Genomic DNA, 25,608 nt, shown 5'->3' on the forward strand with positions numbered 1-25,608 from the left:
TAGCGCGCTATATACATTTTCTGACTTGACTTGACTTTGTTAGTTGACTCATGATAATTTCATTAGGGCACAAATATATTCTGGACTGTTTACAAGTTCTTGTTCAGAAACTATTACTTTCAATGTCACTCTAGTCACACCAGTGATCTATTCTAATGTATTAATATGAGTCCTGTACAGATGTTGAAGAACTAGCTTTTTTTAATTTAAATCATTCTCATACATTTTTCACGATTTACATGCTAAATCTTTCAATCGTTTCTTATGGCTGTGGCTCAGTGATTTCTATGAATATGCAGGCTTGCTCACCTCTAAAGACGCCATATCCGGCACTAAAACAGCAGGGCATCATTGTAGATTTACTTCCCAAAGAGCAACAAAAGAACAGTATCCAGCTGTAGATCATTTGTGGGTGCACGCGAAGTTGGTCTACACATAGTATCATAAGATTCATCAACCTCATGGCACCCTAGCACCACCTCAACACTGCGACTCTTACGAACCGCAACAAGGGATTTGACCCAAGACCGTATATAACTAATGGCACATACTAAAGAAGATGTAACTGGAATTGTTATTTGTTGAGCCTTGAGAAAGCCCCAGGCTCATCAGCCATAGGGGTCGAAACACGTGTCAGCTGCCTAGCAATTGTTTATTAGCACACCAAGTGGAATATTGCATCTATATCAGAAATAGAACCATTTGTCCAATTGAGAACATTGAAAATATGTCATCTTGATTTTTATAAACGAGAGGACACTCCCAACTCTTTCTCAATAGCCGCACAGACTTGCCTGCAGATAAAGATATTTTTTAAGTTGACTGTGTTCCTGGAAACCATGCCACACTGTTCAGTAAGGAACAGGAAGACTGGTTGGATTCTCTCTTTGTTTATTTTTCTGAAGGTGGAAAGACCTGTGCATGTCTGTTTCAGCTTTGCATTGTGCTACATTTAAGACTGGGTCTGTAATGGGAAAAGCAGAACTACTAGGACCAGAATAACAGACCTGTATGACCCACCATCATCTGACAATAGCTCCTCTGCACCTTCTGGACATGTACACAGAAATAAGTGCATTTTGATGTCACCTGGGCTCTCCATGGTTTTCACTAGAAATTCCACTGCAAGCCCAGGGTTCCTGTGATGCCTGACAGGTCGTTGACTCTGCCCAGCTGTGCAGGTTTTCCAGAGGGCGGCAAATGATTCCTGAACTTGTTACCCACTCCTACCTACTTCAGTTGCAATCTACTGAGAGAGGGCACTGACCAGGAGCGGCCCGTGCAGATAAGAGCAGCGGGGTGGGGTAGGGAGGGTGTCGACAGTTGACGACGAGGGAAAATTCAATTTAAAAAAAGAAAACCGCTTACCTTACGTTCGCCGCATCGCAGAGTCGGCGATGCGGCGCCTGCAAGGTAAGTGGCTCTCTTTTTTTTCGTCATTTAATTTCCATCGTTGTCTGTCGACTCCCGCCCCGCCCCCCACTCTTACCGGCACCGGTCGCGCCTAGCACTGACAATGCTATATTTCTATAGGCACTGAACAGACAAGCCGCAATTCCTTGTTTCTCCTTCAGCCTTTTTAATGCACGAAACTTTCTCAAGCAACTACTCCAGTGAAATGTGTTTATTCTTCTAGCTTCCAGATCACAGATTTGAACCCTAGTGAACTGATAAAGCCTTTCATCCTCCTGAGAGTGATGATATATCTAGCATAATGCAACCTATTTAAAATGCCAGTGAGCTTCAGGCTTGAGGCATTACATGTGCCACAAGAAACTTCTTTCCCATTTCTTACGTTATCTGTAGTGTTTTGTGTACTCTTGACTGAATCTTGCAAATTTATGGCGGAGAGCAAAATAGTTGTGGGAGTCGAGGAGCCTCCGGCAAGTCTTAGGGTTTACTTGGCCTAAAGTTCTCTCTGCTTTTCATCCTTCTCAGGTTTGCAAAACAAGTACCAATAAGTTATGAATTATTAATTCGAGGAAATGGTGTGTAGAAAATCTTCAAATGTGTAAAATATGTGGTAGAAAAGAACATGGCACAGAATTTCAAATAAAGGTTTGTCCAGTGGGCATAATTCAATCAAACTTTGAAAACAATAAGGAATGTCAAAGTCAGGTTTCTGGTGATCTTTACCATGGTCTATTGTATGACATAACCATGATCGTCCTATTGTAGGACATTACCATGATCGTCCTATTGTATGACATGACTATGATCTATTGTATGACATTACCAAGATCTTCCTATTGTATGTCATTGCCAGGATCTTCCTATTGTATGACATTATCATGGTCTTCCTGTTGTATGACTTTACCATGATCGTCCTACTGTATGACATTACCCACTACCATGATCTTACTATTGTATCACATTACAACGCTCATCCTATTGTATGATATTACCATTATCTTCCTATTGTATGACATTACCATGATTGTCCTATTGTATGACATTACCATGATTGTCCTATTGTAAGCCATTACCATGATCATCCTATGGTATGACATTACTATGATCTATTGTATGACATTAGCAAGATCTTCCTACTGTATGGCATTGCCAGGATCTTTCTATTGTATGACATTACCATGATCCTCATATTGTATGACATTACCATGATCTACATGTTGTATGACATTACTATGATCTATTGTATGACATTAGCAAGATCTTCCTACTGTATGGCATTGCCAGGATCTTTCTATTGTATGACATTACCATGATCCTCATATTGTATGACATTACCATGATCTACATGTTGTATGACATTACAATGGTCTGCCTGTTGTATGACAATACCATGATCTTCCTATTGTATGACATTACCAAGATCTTCCTACTGTACGACAGTGCCAGGATCTTTATATTGTATGACATTACCATGATCTTCATATTGTATGACATTACCATGATCTTTATATTGTAAGACATTACCATGATCATCCTATGGTATGACATTACTATGATCTACTGTATGACATTAGCAAGATCTTCCTACTGTATGGCATTGCCAGGATCTTTCTATTGTATGACATTACCATGATCTTCATATTGTATGACATTAAAATGGTCTGCCTGTTGTATGACATTACCTTAATCTTCCTATGGTATGGCATTACCATGATCTTCCTATTGTATATTGTATGACATTACCATGATCTTCATATTGTATGACATTACCCTGGTCTTTCTGTTGTATGACAGGCCCAGGCAGCAGTCCTAGCAAATGCGACTCTGAACAGTTACAGGTTTATTTCCAGACCAAAGGAACTTGTCTCTGAAAAAGCTTGCTAATAAATCTGGAAATGGATACTGGTAAGGCTGCATGCCATGTCGCTTTCAGTTCTCTATTTTAGATTCGCTCTATTTTATGTGAAAGGGAACCTAGTTGAAAAGGGATAACCTTAAACGTCAATAATGAAGCTTCCTTCATTATTAGGGTTATTGACTTGTGCATGAAAGTGCGTGCTGATAATACCATTCTGCGCAGCATGAAGGGGGAGGAAGCGTGGTCGTGTAAGCACCAGTGGCGGCTCCTCCGCTAAGGAGGAGTAGCATCGCCCCACTGCTCATGAGCAGTGTAAACAAAACAAAAAATGATAATAACTGAAGTTATTATCATTTGATTTTTCGGATCGTCAGGCTATGGTGGGCAGTGCTTGGCTCCCCAGACGTGGGGGAGGAGGAGTTGTTCTTGTGCACTCTGTAAAGTGCACATCATGAATGTTTGACCGGCCCTCTCGGGCCAGCCAAAAAGTCATGCGCACTTTGCATGTTCTTACCCCAGGCTGCATTACAGCCTGTGTGGAGAACATGCCCATGCCCCCATTCCCAGGCTGAGCCCTGAACCACAGCGCTCAGACCAATCACAATGCTGAATTGCAGCAATGTGATTGGTTGTGGGGAGCCTGGGTTCCCTTCCGGAAGAGACTCACTCGACATGGGACGGAGATGAGACGCGGCGAGTTCAGGTAAGTGATTTTTTTAATTCAAACATATGACCCCTCCTCCGATATCCCCGTACCTTATCGGCCGCAACTGGCAAGCAAACAGCCTAGAGGGAACTGTGTTCCTGACTAAACATCAACTTTCAAACTATTCTCATGAGGTCATTGGGACCGTCTAGCAAAAGCTTAATTCATCTAGACCCAAAACATCAGCGCACAACAAGGGTGTATTTGGAAAACCCATAAAGTCAAATTATGCTGTCGACCAACTCATACAAAATAAACAAAGAACCAGCCACTCATTCATTAGAACATGAAATAAACGTTTGATGTTTCTTGGAGAAGGCAACTGGTCTGGCATTCTAATCCTTTCATTTCGGCAGCCGGACAACAGCTGGAAGCATTCAGATCCCACAAATTGGCGGTGTAGCGGCTGTCGTCCCTGTACCTTTTTAATTTATTTATCTTTTGCAGTTTTGTATAGTGCAAACTTGGCCCAAGGACATAAGAGCGCTTTACATTCCACAATGTCCATCCCTTTTTTAGGCACGGGGAGGTGATTTACGCAGAATCACAGGATGTCAGCCTATAACTTGTCCCACAGTGACACGCATTGTAATTATCATTGTAATTGCATTTATATAGTGCTTACTATCCCCTGAGGAGGTGTCGAAGCGCTTTTTCGGCGAGTAGCACGCGACTCCGTAAACCAAAATGGATCAGTGGTGAATTGTATAGAGAAATATTAAAGTAATTTGAGTGGTGGACATATTAGTCAGTCATTTGGATTGGAAAGGATAGTGGATGGATAGAGGAGAGAAGGGTTTGCATTTATAAAGTGTTTTCTAACCCAATCGACTTGCATAAACCAGTACTGAACTTAAAATAACAATGGAAAAAAGAATAAAAAAGGAAAACGCAAAGCTGTTCTTTAAAACGAGTTGTAGGCAAAACACCGACATATTTCAATTTGAAAAATACTAACTGTAATTCATTTCCTCTGTCCTCCCATCCAGGAAATGTGTTTTAATTCAAACTCTTTTCCATATCCGTGAATAGCTTCAGTCCAAATATTTTGTAACATGTCTCCGGAGAAGCTGGAAGGAACAGACCTGGGTAGGGCGCCGGAGCACAGCACAGGAGGCAGGAAGCTCTCGCGTTTTAACTGCTTCTTGTTATTAGAAGAGAACTAACAAGTCCCATTTAGTCTCTTGAAGCGCTAGCTGCCCTGAAGGCAGTTTGGAAGCGGGAAATATTCCAAGAGTGTCTTAAAATTAGTTTTAACCAGATGAATGCTATTTCATTGGAGTTTGCACCAGATTCCCCGCTCTAGAGCTGAGTAAGCAGAGATATTTAGAAAATGGAGGCTCATCCCATAAAAAGTGGGAGAAAGTATGTTCTTGAGACGTTGTGGTGCGATGACGTTGTTGTGAACTTGCAGATAGGGGAGAAAATCATGATAAAACTTAAAGAAAGGTAGGGGCTTATTTACAAGCCCCTTGTGCCACCGGTACGTCACTTTTTCCCATATTAAAAGTGACACACCGGCGGCGCAAGGGGCTTGTAATTAAGACCCATAGTATTTTATATCTCCTGACTCGGTGAGATTTACGCATCATCGATTCCCAGGGAGAAGACCCTTATGCCTGAGCAAAGAGTTCGAATTGTATTGGAACTGCATTTATATAGCACTTACTACCCCTGACGGAGCGTCAAAACGCTTTCTTGGTGAGTACCATGCTACTACAGAACCCATAAAGGATTAGTGGTGAATTAGTATAGTGAAAATATTAAAGTAATTTGAGTGGCGGATATGTTAGTCAGTTTTTAGGTCTTGCCTAGGCAGCGGGCATGCGCTGCTCTATGAGGGCCTTTAGCCATCGGTCTTCACTTTTTAAGCACTACACTCGTGCTTGTGGAGGCATACACCTTGCGAGAGCAAACAGCGGCGTGCCACAAGCACGAGTGCAGTGCTTGAAAAGTCAATACTGCGCGTGCATGCTCCACTCCTGGGATTGGTTTTCTGTGGGCAGCGCGGCAGCTTGCTACTCATTGGCTGCAATACGTCGCTGTAGTGCCCGTATCGGTGGTTCGCACTCCCCTCCGCTCCCGCCTGGGTTTAATTAGCGTGGCCTTTCACTTTCACAGCCACTCTTGTTATCTCTTGTTACTTCCTGGATGTCCACGGTCCCCTAGTTCTCTTCCCCGTTCAAAATTGCAATAATACTCCCATACAAGAGTATTCTCCAACATTAAGCTCTACATAAAAACGGGATATTCACGTTACGTTATAGTTAACCTCTCTTCATCATTATTTCTAGAATGACCCCTCTCTCCTGCCTCGATGCTTCATTATGGCGTTTCTTACCGTCCACTTTTCACTCGGTTCTATTCACTTCTTGCTTTCTAACTTCCCCAGCAGTCTCCCTAAACCCATTTTTCGGTTGGACGCAGACAGCGTTACCTGTCTGCAGATAACACGTGAACAACCCAAACAAACCTATACAGAGCGCTTTGGGTCAGCCGCCCTTCAGACATTGGTTAGTTTTGGACAGCCCCCTTCTTTCAGCACCTTGATGGAGGGCCAGACACATTTTCCTTGATTCCTTATCTTCCTCAATGATCTGTTTTGTTCCGTTGCCTCTCATATTCTTCCGTGCAGCGCTACACTCTAACCGCCATGTAGTTCTTTTCACAGCGCAGAACAGAAAGCTAAGAAAAGCGCAATCCTAGTGTTTCACATGTTATCTGTGACCTGTCTTGGCGCTACAGCCAGTGCCACTCTCCTCCTTATCATTGCCACCCGCTGAACCTCCCTTACCACAAAACTACATGATGACCATAAGTACCTAAAGGCCAAAGAGGCCACAAGACTGACATCTGAGGATTTTTTATCAGGATTATATGGGCCTGATGCACTACATGATGTACTAAAGGCCAGGACGACTGATTTACGTCTTTGTTGTAGCACAATATGAGAATTTAGTAGGATTCACAAAATCCTGTCAATTAATAATAATGAGGCTGAATTATGTTTACGGGGGCCACTGAGCTGGCTCTGAATGCTGAGATGTATTGCGAAACCGCATTACTCAGGCTGCCGGCTTTTTCGTACTGTATCTGAATGTATGTTTCAGGGGTAACACCTGCAGCATCAGTGGGTCCCCGGAAAGCAGCACGCAGATTTATGGAAAGGTCAACATTTCCTTGGAGAAAGAAAATTCCTAGTTTGTAACCGAGTGACGTTTACGGGTTTTACTTGCTTATCGGACATATAAAGCAAATACAGAAAATGTTTTGTGTACTCTATTTTAAGATAGTTTGCGAAACAATACTGTATGCTGAAAACCACCAGGCTTCTATCATGACTGCCCGGTGACGTGTACCGGTGCGTGTGACGTTGTATTCACAGAAGACACTCAGCGCCGCTGGAAAAGTTAAAGAGAGAGGACAGCAACAATGCGGCTTTCCGGCCTGTCCCGGTCTCACCAGGAGCTCTCTGGCCTTTCCCCAACTTACTGGGAGCTATTTGGCATGTTCCCGCCTCACCGGGTGCCTCTCTGGCTTTTCCCCACCTCACCAAGGGCTCTCTGACCTGTCCCTTTCTCACCAGGAGTTCTCTGGCCTGTCCCCGCCTCACCAGGAGCTCTCTGGCCTGTCCCCACTGCACCAGTTCCAGCTCAGTGAGCTTCGTCAATTCATTGTCTCCCAATAACTGGAGCGTAGCTGGAGGTGCAAAAGTTGGTTGACGTTTGTTTCTCTTCTAAAAGGATTTAAAAGCAGCAAGTTTTAGTTGTCCCCAACTCCAAATGGTAACTCAGAGCAAGGGCATGTCACAGGTGCGTGATTTCTCGGTTGTGTACTTTCTCAGCTCTCCTTGTTAGTTGTGTTGATTGGAGTCTGCCTTGTTGTTTGTACTTGTCTGTTTGTGCATCCCGTGGTAGTGGAATGGAGGAGGAATGCTGGTGTTATTGTGCAGATGCTGTGTGTCCTTACGGTAGATCTTCCTGCCCGTTTGTTCCCTAACGCGTGGTGTGCAGTGTTCTGTAGGATGGAATGCTGGGACTGGCTGTCGCATGGGAGCCTCCCTCTGGTGTGTGCAACAAAAAGGAACTGGATTAAAGGAACTCCCAGTGCACACAGCCAGGTCATGTAATCCGTAAAACCCCAGCAGCAGTCTTCAGCCTGGTCTGGACCCTGAGGGAGGCGGTATCCATGACCGTCTCACGGAAGAGGCGAACATGGCATTGCTCTCATGGTGGCTTCAATTTCCCAAAAATACATTATTTAGGAAGCAGGGCTGGAGAAGGGCTTAAGGAGTGTCAGGAAGGGAGAAGAGTGCGGATTCTGAGGGGTACTTAAAATTCAATATTGTGTAAAAGAATACTTTAAAAAAAATTTTAAACAGAGACAAAAGGGTGTGTGTGTTTCTGTCTGTATGTCTATGTAAACAAGCATTGGCATAGCCAATAGGTCTCGCCTTTGGGACCTTATAAGTGTATAGCCATGTAACAGTTGATGTTGTTGCACCAAAGATATTGTGCTGGATAACTAAATACTTATAAGGTCCCAAAGGCGAGACCTATTGGCTATGCTAATGCTTGTTTGGATTGGGAAGGATAGCGAAAGGGTAGAAGAGGTAAAAAGGTTTCAATTTATAAAGCGCTTGCTACCCCTGATGAGATGTTGAAGTGCTTTTTTGGCTAGTAGCACCCTACTCCAGAATCCATAAAGGATTAGTGGTGAATTAGTATAGTGAAATATGAAATTCATTTTAGAGGTGGACATGTTAGTCTGTTAGCTGGATTGAAAAGAATAGAGGAGGGATAGAAGGAAAGGATTTCGATTTTTTGGTTTGTTTTGTAACTCACAGCCGTAGGAGGAGGATTGGGATGAGTAAAAGGTAGGTGGAGGGGTATACGTAAAAGGGAGGTGGAGGGGAAAGAGTCAGAGGGAGGGTTTAGAAAGGCTTGTTTTGGGGGATCGGTATAGTAAAAAGAGGTTTGAGATGATGCTAGGAGGGGTGGAGTAGGGAAGAGTCTCGAAACGGTTATTTTGGGGATCATGGTAGTGGTATGGGGTTTGGGATGAATGAGGGAGTGGAAGTAATGGATATATTGATAGAGGTATAGGGTGAGAAATGGGGGTTTGAAATGAGTCCGGCTAGAGGATATATTGAGAGGGGTTTAGGGTGAAAAATAGGGTAGTGCACTGGATATGCTGAATTCCAGGGAAAGTAATAAATAAGAAAAACAAAATATAGATCCAAAAGTAATAAAGATATAGATCCATAAGTACCTGAAAGGTATATAGATGCATAAAGGAAGGTAGTATATGTAGAGATTAATTAAATCAACTCTGGCTTTCAAGTGTTTTACTTTCATTGGTTTTATCTATTTATATATATATATATATACATGAGCAACACCCCCGGGGACCCGCTACACAGGATTCTGGGACTTGTAGTTTCCTACACCATATAGGACTCTGCACAGGTGTGCTGCACTGTCAAGGGGGCGGTGCTGACTCGCTACCACGAGTTCAGATAAGGCGGCGCCCAGCAGCAGAGTGTATTTCATCAATGGAGGTTTGTGGCGCTGACGACGGCCAAACACCGGCTAGAAATGCATCCGCCTAATGTTTCCATTAAAGAGCCTCCAACAGTTCCCCTGGGTCTCTGCTCGTCTTTTTGGGAGGAGTTTCGTGGCATATATATATATATATATATATATATATCCAAAACAAACAGGAAGCCCATTTGAAGCAGATCCACACGAAGTTGATTAGGCACGTTTTCTTTATTTGCATCCATTTCACAGCTCGATCCCCAAGCTGCTCCGAGCACCACCTTCTATCATAAGAGCCTAACGCGTTTCAGGAGTTACCCTTTCATCAGAGGCAAGGTTCGAAGGTTCTGAGAAACAGTCTCTGGTCGTACACCTCTTCAAATACAAATCACCTGCCAAGTGGGCGTGGCCAATCTTGCACTGCATTCTGTGCCTTGTAGTGTACTAATCCTCTTCCCACAGTGGGGCTGCTTCTCTGACTTCTCAATAACCACTATTGTTCCCCCAGTGGGGTGAAGGGCAGCGCTGGGAGCCTTCGGAGAGCGCTTTGTAGCTGCAAAATCGTGCCAAAGCAGCGCCACCTGCAAGGCGCCAGTCTTTGCTTCGTTCCGTGGCAAACTCCAGGGCTGCAGGCACTGACCTCACCGCCCCTGCCCAATGGACACCTGTATCTTGGGGCTGAGGCGTATGAAGGGGAGCTGAGGAGGCTCTGTTATGGACAAATCAGCCGGAAAAACGGAGCGGGACATTTTGCTTTGTTTTAAGACTCACTCTGTTTTGGTTCCCACATTCACGCATCGAGCTATCGTTTTCCCCGCAGCACCTACCCCCATGATCCCCCTACAGGGGATTCTGGGACCTGTAGTTTTCCCGGACTCAGGGGACGCTGCACAGGTGTGCTGCTTCAAGTTTTTCTTGTGGGAGGTGCAGGCCCATCACATTGGGCTTAAGAGAGAGGCGGGACTTGCAACAGAGTGTTACTCTTGTGGAGGCTTTTTGGGCGCTGACGAAGGCACAAGAACAGCCAGAAATGCATCCGCCACTTTCCAGAATAAAGCCTCCAAAGTTTTCCCCTTGGGTCTCTGCTCTCTTTTTTTTGGAAGGAGTGTTTTCCTGCACATTTTATGTGTCAACCTGAGACGCTTACAGAGAACCCCGCCTTACCACGGGATCGGACATCACAGGACTGGACTGTTTTCAGTCCGTTTTTTTCACCAGAGTGATTTGGTTGGTCCCAATCCCGCCCCGGAGTACAGGAAAATAACCGGCAGTTGCGAGGTATCCCAACCTCGCTGTGGGCTGCAGGCACTGACCTCACCGCCCCTGCCCAATGGACACCTGTATCTTGGGGCTGAGGCGTATGAAGGGGAGCTGAGGAGGCTCTGTTATGGACAAATCAGCCGGAAAAACGGAGCGGGACATTTTGCTTTGTTTTAAGACTCACTCTGTTTTGGTTCCCGCATTCACGCATCGAGCTATCGTTTTCCCCGCAGCACCTACCCCCATGATCCCCCTACAGGGGATTCTGGGACCTGTAGTTTTCCCGGACTCAGGGGACGCTGCACAGGTGTGCTGCTTCAAGTTTTTCTTGTGGGAGGTGCAGGCCCATCACATTGGGCTTAAGAGAGAGGCGGGACTTGCAACAGAGTGTTACTCTTGTGGAGGCTTTTTGGGCGCTGACGAAGGCACAAGAACAGCCAGAAATGCATCCGCCACTTTCCAGAATAAAGCCTCCAAAGTTTTCCCCTTGGGTCTCTGCTCTCTTTTTTTTGGAAGGAGTGTTTTCCTGCACATTTTATGCGTCAACCTGAGACACTTACAGAGAACCCCGCCTTACCACGGGATCGGACATCACAGGACTGGACTGTTTTCAGTCCGTTTTTTTCACCAGAGTGATTTGGTTGGTCCCAATCCCGCCCCGGAGTACAGGAAAATAACCGGCAGTTGCGAGGTATCCCAACCTCGCTGTGGGCTGCAGGCACTGACCTCACCGCCCCTGCCCAATGGACACCTGTATCTTGGGGCTGAGGCGTATGAAGGGGAGCTGAGGAGGCTCTGTTATGGACAAATCAGCCGGAAAAACGGAGCGGGACATTTTGCTTTGTTTTAAGACTCACTCTGTTTTGGTTCCCGCATTCACGCATCGAGCTATCGTTTTCCCCGCAGCACCTACCCCCATGATCCCCCTACAGGGGATTCTGGGACCTGTAGTTTTCCCGGACTCAGGGGACGCTGCACAGGTGTGCTGCTTCAAGTTTTTCTTGTGGGAGGTGCAGGCCCATCACATTGGGCTTAAGAGAGAGGCGGGACTTGCAACAGAGTGTTACTCTTGTGGAGGCTTTTTGGGCGCTGACGAAGGCACAAGAACAGCCAGAAATGCATCCGCCACTTTCCAGAATAAAGCCTCCAAAGTTTTCCCCTTGGGTCTCTGCTCTCTTTTTTTTGGAAGGAGTGTTTTCCTGCACATTTTATGCGTCAACCTGAGACGCTTACAGAGAACCCCGCCTTACCACGGGATCGGACATCACAGGACTGGACTGTTTTCAGTCCGTTTTTTTCACCAGAGTGATTTGGTTGGTCCCAATCCCGCCCCGGAGTACAGGAAAATAACCGGCAGTTGCGAGGTATCCCAACCTCGCTGTGGGCTGCAGGCACTGACCTCACCGCCCCTGCCCAATGGACACCTGTATCTTGGGGCTGAGGCGTATGAAGGGGAGCGGAGGAGGCTCTGTTATGGACAAATCAGCCGGAAAAACGGAGCGGGACATTTTGCTTTGTTTTAAGACTCACTCTGTTTTGGTTCCCGCATTCACGCATCGAGCTATCGTTTTCCCCGCAGCACCTACCCCCATGATCCCCCTACAGGGGATTCTGGGACCTGTAGTTTTCCCGGACTCAGGGGACGCTGCACAGGTGTGCTGCTTCAAGTTTTTCTTGTGGGAGGTGCAGGCCCATCACATTGGGCTTAAGAGAGAGGCGGGACTTGCAACAGAGTGTTACTCTTGTGGAGGCTTTTTGGGCGCTGACGAAGGCACAAGAACAGCCAGAAATGCATCCGCCACTTTCCAGAATAAAGCCTCCAAAGTTTTCCCCTTGGGTCTCTGCTCTCTTTTTTTTGGAAGGAGTGATTTCCTGCACATTTTATGCGTCAACCTGAGACGCTTACAGAGAACCCCGCCTTACCACGGGATCGGACATCACAGGACTGGACTGTTTTCAGTCCGTTTTTTTCACCAGAGTGATTTGGTTGGTCCCAATCCCGCCCCGGAGTACAGGAAAATAACCGGCAGTTGCGAGGTATCCCAACCTCGCTGTGGGCTGCAGGCACTGACCTCACCGCCCCTGCCCAATGGACACCTGTATCTTGGGGCTGAGGCGTATGAAGGGGAGCTGAGGAGGCTCTGTTATGGACAAATCAGCCGGAAAAACGGAGCGGGACATTTTGCTTTGTTTTAAGACTCACTCTGTTTTGGTTCCCGCATTCACGCATCGAGCTATCGTTTTCCCCGCAGCACCTACCCCCATGATCCCCCTACAGGGGATTCTGGGACCTGTAGTTTTCCCGGACTCAGGGGACGCTGCACAGGTGTGCTGCTTCAAGTTTTTCTTGTGGGAGGTGCAGGCCCATCACATTGGGCTTAAGAGAGAGGCGGGACTTGCAACAGAGTGTTACTCTTGTGGAGGCTTTTTGGGCGCTGACGAAGGCACAAGAACAGCCAGAAATGCATCCGCCACTTTCCAGAATAAAGCCTCCAAAGTTTTCCCCTTGGGTCTCTGCTCTCTTTTTTTTGGAAGGAGTGTTTTCCTGCACATTTTATGCGTCAACCTGAGACGCTTACAGAGAACCCCGCCTTACCACGGGATCGGACATCACAGGACTGGACTGTTTTCAGTCCGTTTTTTTCACCAGAGTGATTTGGTTGGTCCCAATCCCGCCCCGGAGTACAGGAAAATAACCGGCAGTTGCGAGGTATCCCAACCTCGCTGTGGGCTGCAGGCACTGACCTCACCGCCCCTGCCCAATGGACACCTGTATCTTGGGGCTGAGGCGTATGAAGGGGAGCTGAGGAGGCTCTGTTATGGACAAATCAGCCGGAAAAACAGAGCGGGACATTTTGCTTTGTTTTAAGACTCACTCTGTTTTGGTTCCCGCATTCACGCATCGAGCTATCGTTTTCCCCGCAGCACCTACCCCCATGATCCCCCTACAGGGGATTCTGGGACCTGTAGTTTTCCCGGACTCAGGGGACGCTGCACAGGTGTGCTGCTTCAAGTTTTTCTTGTGGGAGGTGCAGGCCCATCACATTGGGCTTAAGAGAGAGGCGGGACTTGCAACAGAGTGTTACTCTTGTGGAGGCTTTTTGGGCGCTGACGAAGGCACAAGAACAGCCAGAAATGCATCCGCCACTTTCCAGAATAAAGCCTCCAAAGTTTTCCCCTTGGGTCTCTGCTCTCTTTTTTTTGGAAGGAGTGTTTTCCTGCATATATATATATATATATATATATATATCCAAAACAAACAGGAAGCCCATTTGAAGCAGATCCACACGAAGTTGATTAGGCACGTTTTCTTTATTTGCATCCATTTCACAGCTCGATCCCCAAGCTGCTCCGAGCACCACCTTCTATCATAAGAGCCTAACGCGTTTCAGGAGTTACCCTTTCATCAGAGGCAAGGTTCGAAGGTTCTGAGAAACAGTCTCTGGTCGTACACCTCTTCAAATACAAATCACCTGCCAAGTGGGCGTGGCCAATCATGCACTGCATTCTGTGCCTTGTAGTGTACTAATCCTCTTCCCACAGTGGGGCTGCTTCTCTGACTTCTCAATAACCACTATTGTTCCCCCAGTGGGGTGAAGGGCAGCGCTGGGAGCCTTCGGAAAGCGCTTTGTAGCTGCAAAATCGTGCCAAAGCAGCGCCACCTGCAAGGCGCCAGTCTTTGCTTCGTTCCGTGGCAAACTCCAGGAGTGAAGCCTGCCTTGGACCCTGGTCACAGGTGGGGTCCGCCTCTCGACCGAGCAGCAGCCGAAAATTATCCAAAACAAACAGGAAGCCCATTTGAAGCAGATCCACACGAAGTTGAATAGGCACGTTTTCTTTATTTGCATCCATTTCACAGCTCGATCCCCAAGCTGCTCCGAGCACCACCTTCTATCATAAGAGCCTAACGCGTTTCAGGAGTTACCCTTTCATCAGAGGCAAGGTTCGACGGTTTTGAGGAACAGTCTCTGGTCGTACACCTCTTCAAATACAAATCACCTGCCAAGTGGGCGTGGCCAATCTTGCACTGCATTCTGTGCCTTGTAGTGTACTAATCCTCTTCCCACAGTGGGGCTGCTTCTCTGACTTCTCAATAACCACTATTGTTCCCCCAGTGGGGTGAAGGGCAGCGCTGGGAGCCTTCGGAGAGCGCTTTGTAGCTGCAAAATCGTGCCAAAGCAGCGCCACCTGCAAGGCGCCAGTCTTTGCTTCGCGACCGAGCAGCAGCCGAAAATTATCCAAAACAAACAGGAAGCCCATTTGAAGCAGATCCACACGAAGTTGAATAGGCACGTTTTCTTTATTTGCATCCATTTCACAGCTCGATCCCCAAGCTGCTCCGAGCACCACCTTCTATCATAAGCGCCTAAGGCGTTTCAGGAGTTACCCTTTCATCAGAGGCAAGGTTCGAAGGTTCTGAGAAACAGTCTCTGGTCGTACACCTCTTCAAATACAAATCACCTGTTAGTGGTTATTGAGAAGTCAGAGAAGCAGCCCCACTGTGGGAAGAGGGTTAGTACACTACAAGGCACAGAATGCAGTGCAAGATAGGCCACGCCCACTTGGCAGGTGATTTGTATTTGAAGAGGTGTACGACCAGAGACTGTTTCTCAGAACCTTCGAACCTTGCCTCTGATGAAAGGGTAACTCCTGAAACGGTTAGGCTCTTATGATAGAAGGTGGTGCTCGGAGCAGCTTGGGGATCGAGCTGTGAAATGGATGCAAATAAAGAAAACGTGCCTATTTAACTTCGTGTGGATCTGCTTTACTTGGGCTTCCTGTTTGTTTTGGATATTTTTCGGCTGCTGCTCTGTCGAGAGGCGGACCCCACCTGTGACCAGGGTCCAAGGCAGGCTTCACTCCTGGAGTTTGCCACGGAACGAAGCAAAGACTGGCGCCTTGCAGGTGGCGCTGCTTTGGCACGATTTTGCAGCTACAAAGCGCTCTCCGAAGGCTCCCAGCGCTGCCCTTCACCCCACTGGGGGAACAATAGTGGTTATTGAGAAGTCAGAGAAGCAGCCCCACTGTGGGAAGAGGATTAGTACACTACAAGGCACAGAATTCAGTGCAAGATTGGCCACGCCCACTTGGCAGGTGATTTGTATTTGAAGAGGTGTATGACCAGAGACTGTTTCTCAGAACCTTCGAACCTTGCCTCTGATGAAAGGGTAACTCCTGAAACGCGTTAGGCTCTTATGATAGAAGGTGGTGCTCGGAGCAGCTTGGGGATCGAGCTGTGAAATGGATGCAAATAAAGAAAACGTGCCTATTTAACTTCGTGTGGATCTGCTTTACTTGGGCTTCCTGTTTGTTTTGGATATATATATATATATATATATATATATATATATATATATATATATATATATATATATATATATATATATTTATATATATATATATATATATATATTTGTGTAAATCGATAGGAAATTGTAGATATTTATGATAAAAAAGATATATTTATTTATGCAGTCACTTATATATGTTAAAAACAGAATAATGTAACTATCAGTAATATGTACATTTGTTAAGCAGAACTAATAAAGATCTATATATAATACATTTTTTAAACATCAGTATTCTACACATTTATACAAAGCAATACCCACCCCCAATTCAGCTCTTGATAACTTGAAGGGAAAAAAACTGCTGCGTGTTACCCTGCTGCAGGAGCCTTTCTGTTTCTAACATCTGTTTCCTGTGATGTCACTTTAGAAACAGCTTGATGGTGTCCATCGTGAGCAATAAAGAGCCAACATGTGCACTACAGCACACCTGCTGCATGCTGTTTGTCCCGGAAATAGGAGCTGCCAAATCCATTTTTGCCAACCACTGCACTGTGTTGTATTGGCCAGGTCTGGCCCTTCCCCTTTATGTGAACAACGCTATTCTGGCCGCGCCCTGGGCCACTTCACAAGCGCCCCATTTGAAATCCAAGCACTGCCACTTTGTACAGCCACTCCCACTAGGCTGATGTCACTCTCCTCGCTTGTGCCTTGAGGGCGAGGAATAGCCAGCACATGCGTAAGAGGACTCCGACCTCACAAAAAAAAGATTTTAAATCGTTTCACGGGGAGCACCAAGCAGTCAGCACTTCTTAAAACTGCTCTTTGGTCCTCATTCTCTCCCTTATGTGTCCTTCCCCATGTTGGTAGGGCAATGCCCCATCGTTCATTAAAACCAGCTGCCAGCGGTTATCTGTTAGGTTTATAAAATCGCCATTTTCACAGCAAGTCTCCGTTGTACACTTAAGAATAAATTTCAAAGGATACACTCCCCTCCGCAACTTTGACACTTACTATTTAAATTGTGCTTTCTATCCATGGCCTTATGCGCTTCAGAATGTGGTCAGATCCATCCTGCTTCAGTATCTAGTTAACAACCCCGCCCGACTAATGTGAGGATGAAGTTAGAGTAATGGTCATATAATGTGTCCAGGAAGCACTGTCAGTGGCCTTCCAAATTCAAATGACTTTATAGTTACATAAACGTCACAACTCTGGAAATGTGAAGGCGACACTACCATGTCCTCTCCCTGCACCATCATCCTTGGATGAACTGTATATCTAACGTATGGCCAAATAATTATATATGAAAGGTGGCTTTACTCGGCAGAGAGGAATCCATTCAATTAGGGTCCTTCTTCAGGAATGCTAATTAAAGCCATTAAAATAGGCGATCCCAAGGAATCGCCCTTTGTTCTCTGATCACCCTCTGAGATCATTTTCTTCAACAACTCGAATTGACTTTAGGTTCTTAGGGAGAAGACTTAACTGTTCCTCGTCAAGTGCCAGCAGCCACCTCTCCTACGTCCCCTGCTCTTCCTTGATCCTGGCAGCACCCAGGCTTCAGTTCCAGACTCCCCTAAGGCAATTACGATGCTGCCGTCACCTTGACAGCAGTGTCGTGATTGGTCTGTGGGCCGTGGTTTGGCACTCAGACAGGGAGAAGGAGCCTGTGCATGTTCGCTACAGCCTGGGTGGAGAATATGCTAAATGCACATAAAGGCTTGGCCGGCCCAAGACGGCTGGCCAAACCATCATTCGCACGTAGGCGAACCATCCGCCCCTTTCTCTGAAAGGAGCCCAGCCCCACCCCGCCCTAACCTGACTCCAGTTCATATTTAATATTTCCTTTACACTGCTCATAGCGAGCAGTGAGGCGACGCTCCCCCGCCTTAGCAGAGGAGCCGCCGCTTCCTGAGTGATCAGGTTTGTGTAGCAGGACCTCAGTAAAATGAATTCAAGGATGACGATAGTGGTGTCTCTTATACAGAGTTATTATGCAGAAGATGGTAATCCTAATGTGATACTGAGAATCATCATGCATAATACATTAGGCTAGTTTTCTGAGAAAACCACATGACATTTATGCAGTACCTAACTAGGTAAAAGGTCAGCGCCAGAACCGTTATGCAGAACAATGATAGGACAAATGTAATTAAAAGGTTGTGCAACTACCTATGCCTATATCGGGGTACATTGGGGTTCATAGCACTACTTTTACATATAAAACCGCAAGACTATAACTCCCCTGCCTTAAAAGCCCTGCATTGGTTACTGGTTGCCAGAAGATCCACGTTCAAGCTGCTTTGTATCACCCACAAAGCAATCCATGAAACAGGACCAGTCTTCAGCAGGAATAAAATCACCAAACACGTTCAATAAAGGAACCTCACTCTAGAATGGCACCTTGCCTCAAAATCCCAAGATACAAGAAAAAAACAATGGGTCTCACATCATTTTCTGGTAAAGCAGCCAAACTATGGAACTGTTTAACCCCCAACATAAGATCCACAGATAACCACCTTAGCTTCAGAAAACTACTCAAGAATTGACTCTTCTCCACAAAACCACCCTACGCAAACAGATAGAAATATACAGCATATCTCTATGTATATAAGCATTTATGTGTACTATGGACATGTACCTATATATCTGTTTGGGGGCAGCCATTGATTCTAACAAACGTGCTGAGTCTTCCTGCCCGCCATATTTACAGAGACACAACACAGCCTTTCTGTGAAAAAGACACCTTGAGAATTAACTTTTATTTCCCACTTTTCCACAACATTTTTACACATCCCTGAACAAGCTATGAATGGCGCATTTAGCAATCTCCTCTCTCAGCCCTGAGAGAGGAGATTGCTAAATGCGTAAAAAAAAAAAAAAAAAAACACCTTCGTCAGCAGTGCACGTCCGCGAGCTGGCAGTGTTACCTGCGTTCATTTTTGGCATGTGACCATTATATCCGTGACGGCCGCTGATCGCTTTGAAACTCGTCAACAGGTCTAATGGTGTAGCCGTGACACATTTTCTTTTCGCTTTGCTGAGAAGTGAAGGACACCTGCCAAGTGTTTTAGGCCCTGCTGGGGCTCACAGGCTTCCGCCAGACACCGGAAGGGGACCCGTGGCTGCTAACCTCTGAAATATCAGAAGAGGACCTAGTCAGTCAAGTCTTCTGCCGAACCTGAAGAACAGCTGGTGGATGTTAATGTTCAGATTTAGGCTCAAAAACCGACTAAGCTGTATCCCGAAAACACTTTGTCATGTGGTCGCTATTGTGACAGAATTCAACTAGTGCAGAATGCTTTCATAATTAAATTCTAGGTAGATGTTTTCCATCAAAGTAGTACTGTACACAGATTGTGACCTATGTACGAAAATATATGCTACACAATTAATTTCCCCCTCTTTTGTCAATGAATGGGGTGGCGTTGTCAAGCTAACCTTCACAATCGCATTAATGGACATGGGCCCAGTGGCGGCTCATGTGAAAGAAAATAAAATAGCACCTACGTGCTGGCTTCCGCCTTGGTGCTCTTCTGCATTCTTGACTCGTCCATCCGAGGATTCCATCCCCTATGCCAATCACGACGGTGCACTTATGCTGGCAATGTATGAGCGCAGCACCGTGATTGGCATGAGCAGGCTGGTTTAATGCTCAGTTAGGGCCTGGGAGCCTGGGTGTCTTCGTCACCTGGCTGTGCAGCACAGCTCGGGTTGGAGATATCTAAGTGCGCATGATGGTTTAGCCATCCTAAGACGAACCGCCATTCTCACTTGCAGCAATGCCCACCACTCCTCCCCCTGTTGCAGATGCTGTTTAGCAGCATAGCCCAGCCCTGCCCGTGACTCGGCTCAGCATGGAAAAAGAAAATTATAATAACCTGTGTTATTATCATTTTATTTTTCATGTTTTCACTGCTGAGAGAGCAGTAGGGTGATGCTTCTGCCCCTTAACGGAGGAGCCGTTGCTACATGGGCCCTGCACCCGGAGGCCTACTCGACCTTAGCAACCATGTTGCATTGTAAAGGATAGCCCAGAGACGCTACCCCGAGTAATGTTTTTGAATTGTACATGGTAAATGCTGCAGGAGACTAAAATAAAGCCACAGTGGTACCCAGCACAAACACTGACTCCTCCTGCACATTCAGGGTTTCTTTCTTTACCTAATATTTTATGGCTAAGCGTCAGAAAAAAAATAGCACGATGTTGAAGGGAACAAGTTTATAGTGAGACACTGCAGCAGAGAGGACAAAAGAGTGGTCATATTATAGTAAATAGAACCAAGGACAGCACCTTTAAATCTTAATATAGGGTTGCGTGCATTTTAAAACAAACGCATGACGATTTGGTTTTACTTAAAGCTGGCATTTATTCATGTGTTTATGGTTTGAAATGCACGGTTTCTTTTTATAACTACAAACTACAAACTAAGTTTGCTGTTTTACAACATGGGCCAATAATTTCCTACTTCATAGTAGTGTGCATAACCATTTCATTTGGCAGACCCTGCCTCCACTACTTCTGGGTTATGCTGTTGTGTTTGTGTTAATGTAGATCATATGAGCATTCATTTGCAGTGGCGGCAACTGCCTATCTAAAGTGGTGGAGCAGCCGAGAGGGGAGTTGGGCAATAAACAAAACGTACCGGCCGCTCTGCTCCTCTCATCCGGCCCAGAAGTGGATGGGTCTCAAAGACCAGGCTCCCCACCCAATTCAGACACTGCTTTCATGCTATACCCAGCCAAATCAATGCTGTCTCATTCTACTGCTTCCACGCACTCCGTCTGCTTCAAAAGATATTTTAGTGGACCCTCATCGAGTCCAGAAGAACTGTCTCCCAGGTGCCCTTCAGCAGTAAATTCGACTACGGCAATACACTCTTCATCGGCACCACTCAGAAGCTCCAAAAGAAATTGCAAAGAATGCAGAAAGCCGCCACCAGACTTTTCCTGGACATCCCACGACGCAGCCACACCGCCAGTCACCTGGGAAACCTTCACTGGCTCCTGATCAACAAAAGAATGACCTTCAAGCTTCTCACACATGCCTACAAGGCCCTCCACAACATTGCACCTGCATACCTCAACCACTGCCTCTCCTTCTACACACCCACCAGACACCTCTGCTCCGCAAACCTGGCCCTGGTCACTATCCTACCGATCCGCAAGACCACGGCCGGAGGAAGATCCTTCTCCTACCTCACGCAAAGACCTGGAACTCTCTTCCTCTACATTTCAGGTAATCACCCTCACTGCCTCAATTCAGGAAGGACCTCTTTGACTGAATTGGCTCTTCCACTGCAGACCCCCTCCCTCAGCTCCTTGAGACTCTAACAGGTGATTAGCCTCACTCTATAAGAATTCTGATTGATTGATTGATGCTCCTATTTTTAAAGTTGGACAGATTTTTGTTAGTGGGAAACAGACACTTTTTGGAGAGTTTTGTGGTCACACAGTTGGAATTTTGCCTTAATCAGGTTTAGTTTGAAGGAATCAGGATTGTTAATATCAGGAAAACATTGAGGTTTAGGAGGGGGTTCCCTACACATATGCTTCTCTTTATGTATTGCTCTTTTTTAAATGTGGGTCTGATGGGAGTTGACGTGCCACTTGGACATGGATTTTCCTGCTCTTTTCCTTTATCATGCTTCCTGAGGGCTCCCTGGAAGTGCTGGCAACATTTTTCATTTGTTTTACTGTCTCTCTCACTCCCATTTTCATGGCAGAAGCTCAATGATTAAAATCTGTGGCCTCGTCTATTATTTCTACTGTTGTTATTCCTCTTGCAACGTTATTTTCTAAAAATAATCAACACGGATGTATGACGTTACAATGCAAACTATTACAACGCATACTTTTACAACATGGTTTTTACAAAGCAACTTCCATTACAATGCAAGCTATTACATCGCAAGCCATTACAACGCATGTACCATTACATCGTAAATTACTAGTCTAAGAAAGCCAGGTGCTAACCTCAGGGAAGGTGCTGGTCAGTGAGGCATTTGCGTTGTAATGGCATACATTGTAATGGAACTTGCGTTGTATTGGCTGAGTTGTACAGGTATTGCGTTGTAATGCCTGCTTTGTAATGGATGTTTACCAATCCACACACTTACAGTCAGCTCATGGAAGTATTTTGCCCTCTTTCCAGTATTAGTGACCCAAATAAACTAAAAGCTGAATGTTCTTCTTAAGGTCAAATATTTCGCGTCATACCTGCTCTCTGTTCCAGTTCTTCTCAACCTCCACGTCTCACTTTTTTAGTGCGACAAACTTTCACGACTCACTGTTCTTTAATAGACTCGAGGAAGGTAATTTTTTTATGTAATAAAGCTTTGTCTGGTAGCGCATTATTATTTACAGATGGCACAGTTCCCACTGAAATGGTTACTAAATTTGCACACTTTAGACAGACATATAGGGAGAGATTTGCGGAAATGTCATGCAACGCAGCGCAGCCTCCTCGAGGCTGCGCTGCATTGCGCGACAGGAAGGGAGCAGGAGAGCACCATATCTTCAAAGATAAGGCTATCTCCTCCCCTTTCCCTTGCGCAGGCGCTGATTACAGCTGCTATGCGCCATGCACACACCTTGGCGCCACAGTGTTAGGGTGTGTGCATGAGTCCAGTATAAGTTTTTTACATGAAAGGTACCCTTCCTTTACAAAATATGATGATCGACACAAGGTAAGGCTTTTCCCACTTTGTATGCATGCTGCACAGAACAGCACGCATGAAAAGTCGAAAAAGGAAGGAGAAATGGAAGCATTTCTCCTTCCTTGTGCCTAGTTGAAAAGGGCGCAGTTTTCTCATGCTAAACCCAATATACTGTTTTTAGTAAATTGGGTTTAGCGTGGGAAACCTTGGGTGGCTGCACGGGAAAGCCCACGCACCACCCTTGGAACTCTCCCAAGGCGCAAAGTAACGCTTCGCATTACTTTTACGTTATTTCCAGAAAGTAAATTACAAAAAAAAATGTTAGTCGTTTTGCGTCACTTCTGTGACGCAAACACGACGCAAAAGCTTAGTAAATCTCCACCATATGTTCTAGCTAATACTATATTGTGCGCTCATTATATTGTGTGGAAACCGGGTTTTAGTGAATATTTATCATTTGTGCGTCACCAAGTAAAGTGTCTTGATTTGTTCTAATCATACTAAAATCTTTCTTTCCATCACACTTTAGAACTACAAAAAGAGTGCTTCATTTTGCTTCCCGACTGCTGAAGATGTGCATTTTATTTCAAGGTATAAACATTTTGATGTGTGTTAGGAACAAATGACACCCCCAGCTTTCCTTTCACACTTCCTGTACCCCAGAAGGATTGTCGACTAATTCAGTTTATTTTTCTTTCTCAGACTGGGGCGAGAAGAATTCTTAAACACCAGACTCAGCTGAAAAAAATAAGCAGCAGAAGATATAATCTGACATTTGACATCAGGCTTTGAAGTGCAGCAAATGTGCCACGATTAGTACAGAATTTAAAGGAATCTTTATGTATTGCCTGGACTTTGGAGATCCACCAATCACTACCCACAGTTTGGGAAACACTGCTCTATTCTATTTACTTGCTATGAAATTTAAGAAAAAAAATCTATTTCTTATGATATTTTTGTAGTACAATATTTTTGTGCTCAATATTATAACAAAAGTCTGGCAGTAGAGCAAGTGGTGGGTGACTATTGCCATGCGAGCACCCCCCCTCCCCCCCGGACCATGACTTCTCTGGATGACTGAGTGTAGATTTGTAGATTGGGTGGGGATGTCAGTTTGCTCCACCACCCCAACAAATGTTCCTGTGCTTTTTCTGACAAGTGTTGCACTATTTCTGTAATATGCAGCCACTCTTATTTGTAAACTCCATTAGGTATTTGGGTGATGTGCAACAATAGCTCATGTGACATATTGCATGATCCAAGCCTTCCCATGGGGGTCAGGATGGGATTTATCATTGCAAGAGTGTTCCCTCATCTGTGTGTTATAAATATTCTTCAAATCCATTATTACTTTTTATTTTTTCTGCAATAAATGTGTTAGTATCGAAACAGAGAGCATGTGCAACTACTTTCCTTGTTTTTTTTCACCAATTACAAAAGTCTACTTGTTGATATGAAATAAGATATGAAGATGATATTATATAAAATCCTATGAACACATGCCAGCACACAAATGGTCCACAAAGGGAGCCTTCCACGTTTTACAGGTAAAGTGTGCACGTCACCCAGGCCCCAGGTATTCTTTACATGGTTGGAAACTGAATACTACACTTGTATGGGACTCATCTCCCAAGGACACTAGGGTACACTAATCACTTTTCTTTTTCTAAGGCACGTCTGTCAGGCACACGGATGTGAGTAATTTTTTTTTCACAAGTTACATTTTCTGCAAATCTAGATCACTTACTGTAGAGTGACCACCAAACTCCATGCCAGTCCCAAGAATGCCTCCTGTCCTGAACTTTTCACCAACAAGATTCCGATACCCGAATGTATTGAGTTATCACATAAGACCAGGAATGTCCTTGGTGACCAGGAGGGAGGGAGTCACCCTAGATTATTCTACTAGTAGTATCACTCATATTTTCTGTTCTTTACGCTTACAATGAACACTCAATTTTATCTCGCAAGATGTTTGGTTCAAGCTGGACTACAGTAGGTGTAAAAATTAGCCCAGTGAAATTGTAAATAGTAACCCAGTATCCACCTAGCAAGCAATGTCCACCAGAAGACATTAGGCGGGGATGCTCACTACCACCAGAATCTTATACATTTCATTAAGTCTTTCATTTTACAACACATTGTATCAAATTCATTAGCTAAAAATCGTACATTTATGAAACGTTCTAAAAGAATCTCATTATGAAAATAATTTGGGAAAGGAAAAAAAAACACATCTCTCCTCCCACTAAATATGTATAACTCCCAGGCAAGTTTTGAGCAATGCACTGGAGTAATGTAGAATTAAGAAGATGCACCACTTGCCATTTTGATAAAAGTGCCTTAGGAAGAAGATCTGAAACCCAATTAAATAGTGTTTAACTTGTATCAGCCAATTTCTTTGCCAAAAGTGACTATAATGAAACAACACTAGCTATCAATTTTTCTAAATCTTTTTTTGGGTAGACCTGCCAAAGAAGGGAATGCAAAGTTGTGAAGTTCCACAACTTGCAACTTTGATAATTGTTTTCAACCTTTGTAAGCAGTTGTGAGCATTTACATTGACGTGAAAGGCTACTGGTGGACTGGCACCACTTAGCATTTAGGCAACTGCCCCAGTAAAATGATTGTCTCCTAAGTCCTCTTGCGGCACACAATTTTACTTCCCATACCTCTTGCTCTTATTTGTGACTCATGAACACACTTGCCACACTACCCAGTTACATACCACTCCTAAGTAGAGTCCATCATCTCCTTGCACTATCTGCAGGGCCCACACACCATCCCCACCTTCCTCAGTGGCATCTCATACATGCACAGTCTGGGAGTGCTCCGGCTGGCATGCAATGCAGGTCCTAAACAGTATGTCCCATCTATGGGC

The 25,608-nt window shown here is 45.1% G+C and overlaps 1 long non-coding RNA gene across 1 annotated transcript in view; it reads left to right on the top strand.

The window, feature by feature from the left end:
* LOC144785104 (uncharacterized) overlaps positions 1-24,058 on the top strand; it is an 81,689-nt gene extending 57,631 nt beyond the window's left edge. Inside the window, exons 2-4 of the long non-coding RNA XR_013601760.1 lie at positions 3,208-3,318; positions 23,257-23,318; positions 23,430-24,058. This is a non-coding gene — a long non-coding RNA (uncharacterized LOC144785104). The remainder of the gene's footprint in view (positions 1-3,207; positions 3,319-23,256; positions 23,319-23,429) is intronic.
* The last annotated feature ends 1,550 nt before the right edge of the window (positions 24,059-25,608 follow it).

This window comes from Lissotriton helveticus, chromosome 10 (genome assembly GCF_964261635.1).
Source record: "Lissotriton helveticus chromosome 10, aLisHel1.1, whole genome shotgun sequence".
Classification (NCBI taxonomy): Eukaryota; Metazoa; Chordata; class Amphibia; order Caudata; family Salamandridae; genus Lissotriton; species Lissotriton helveticus.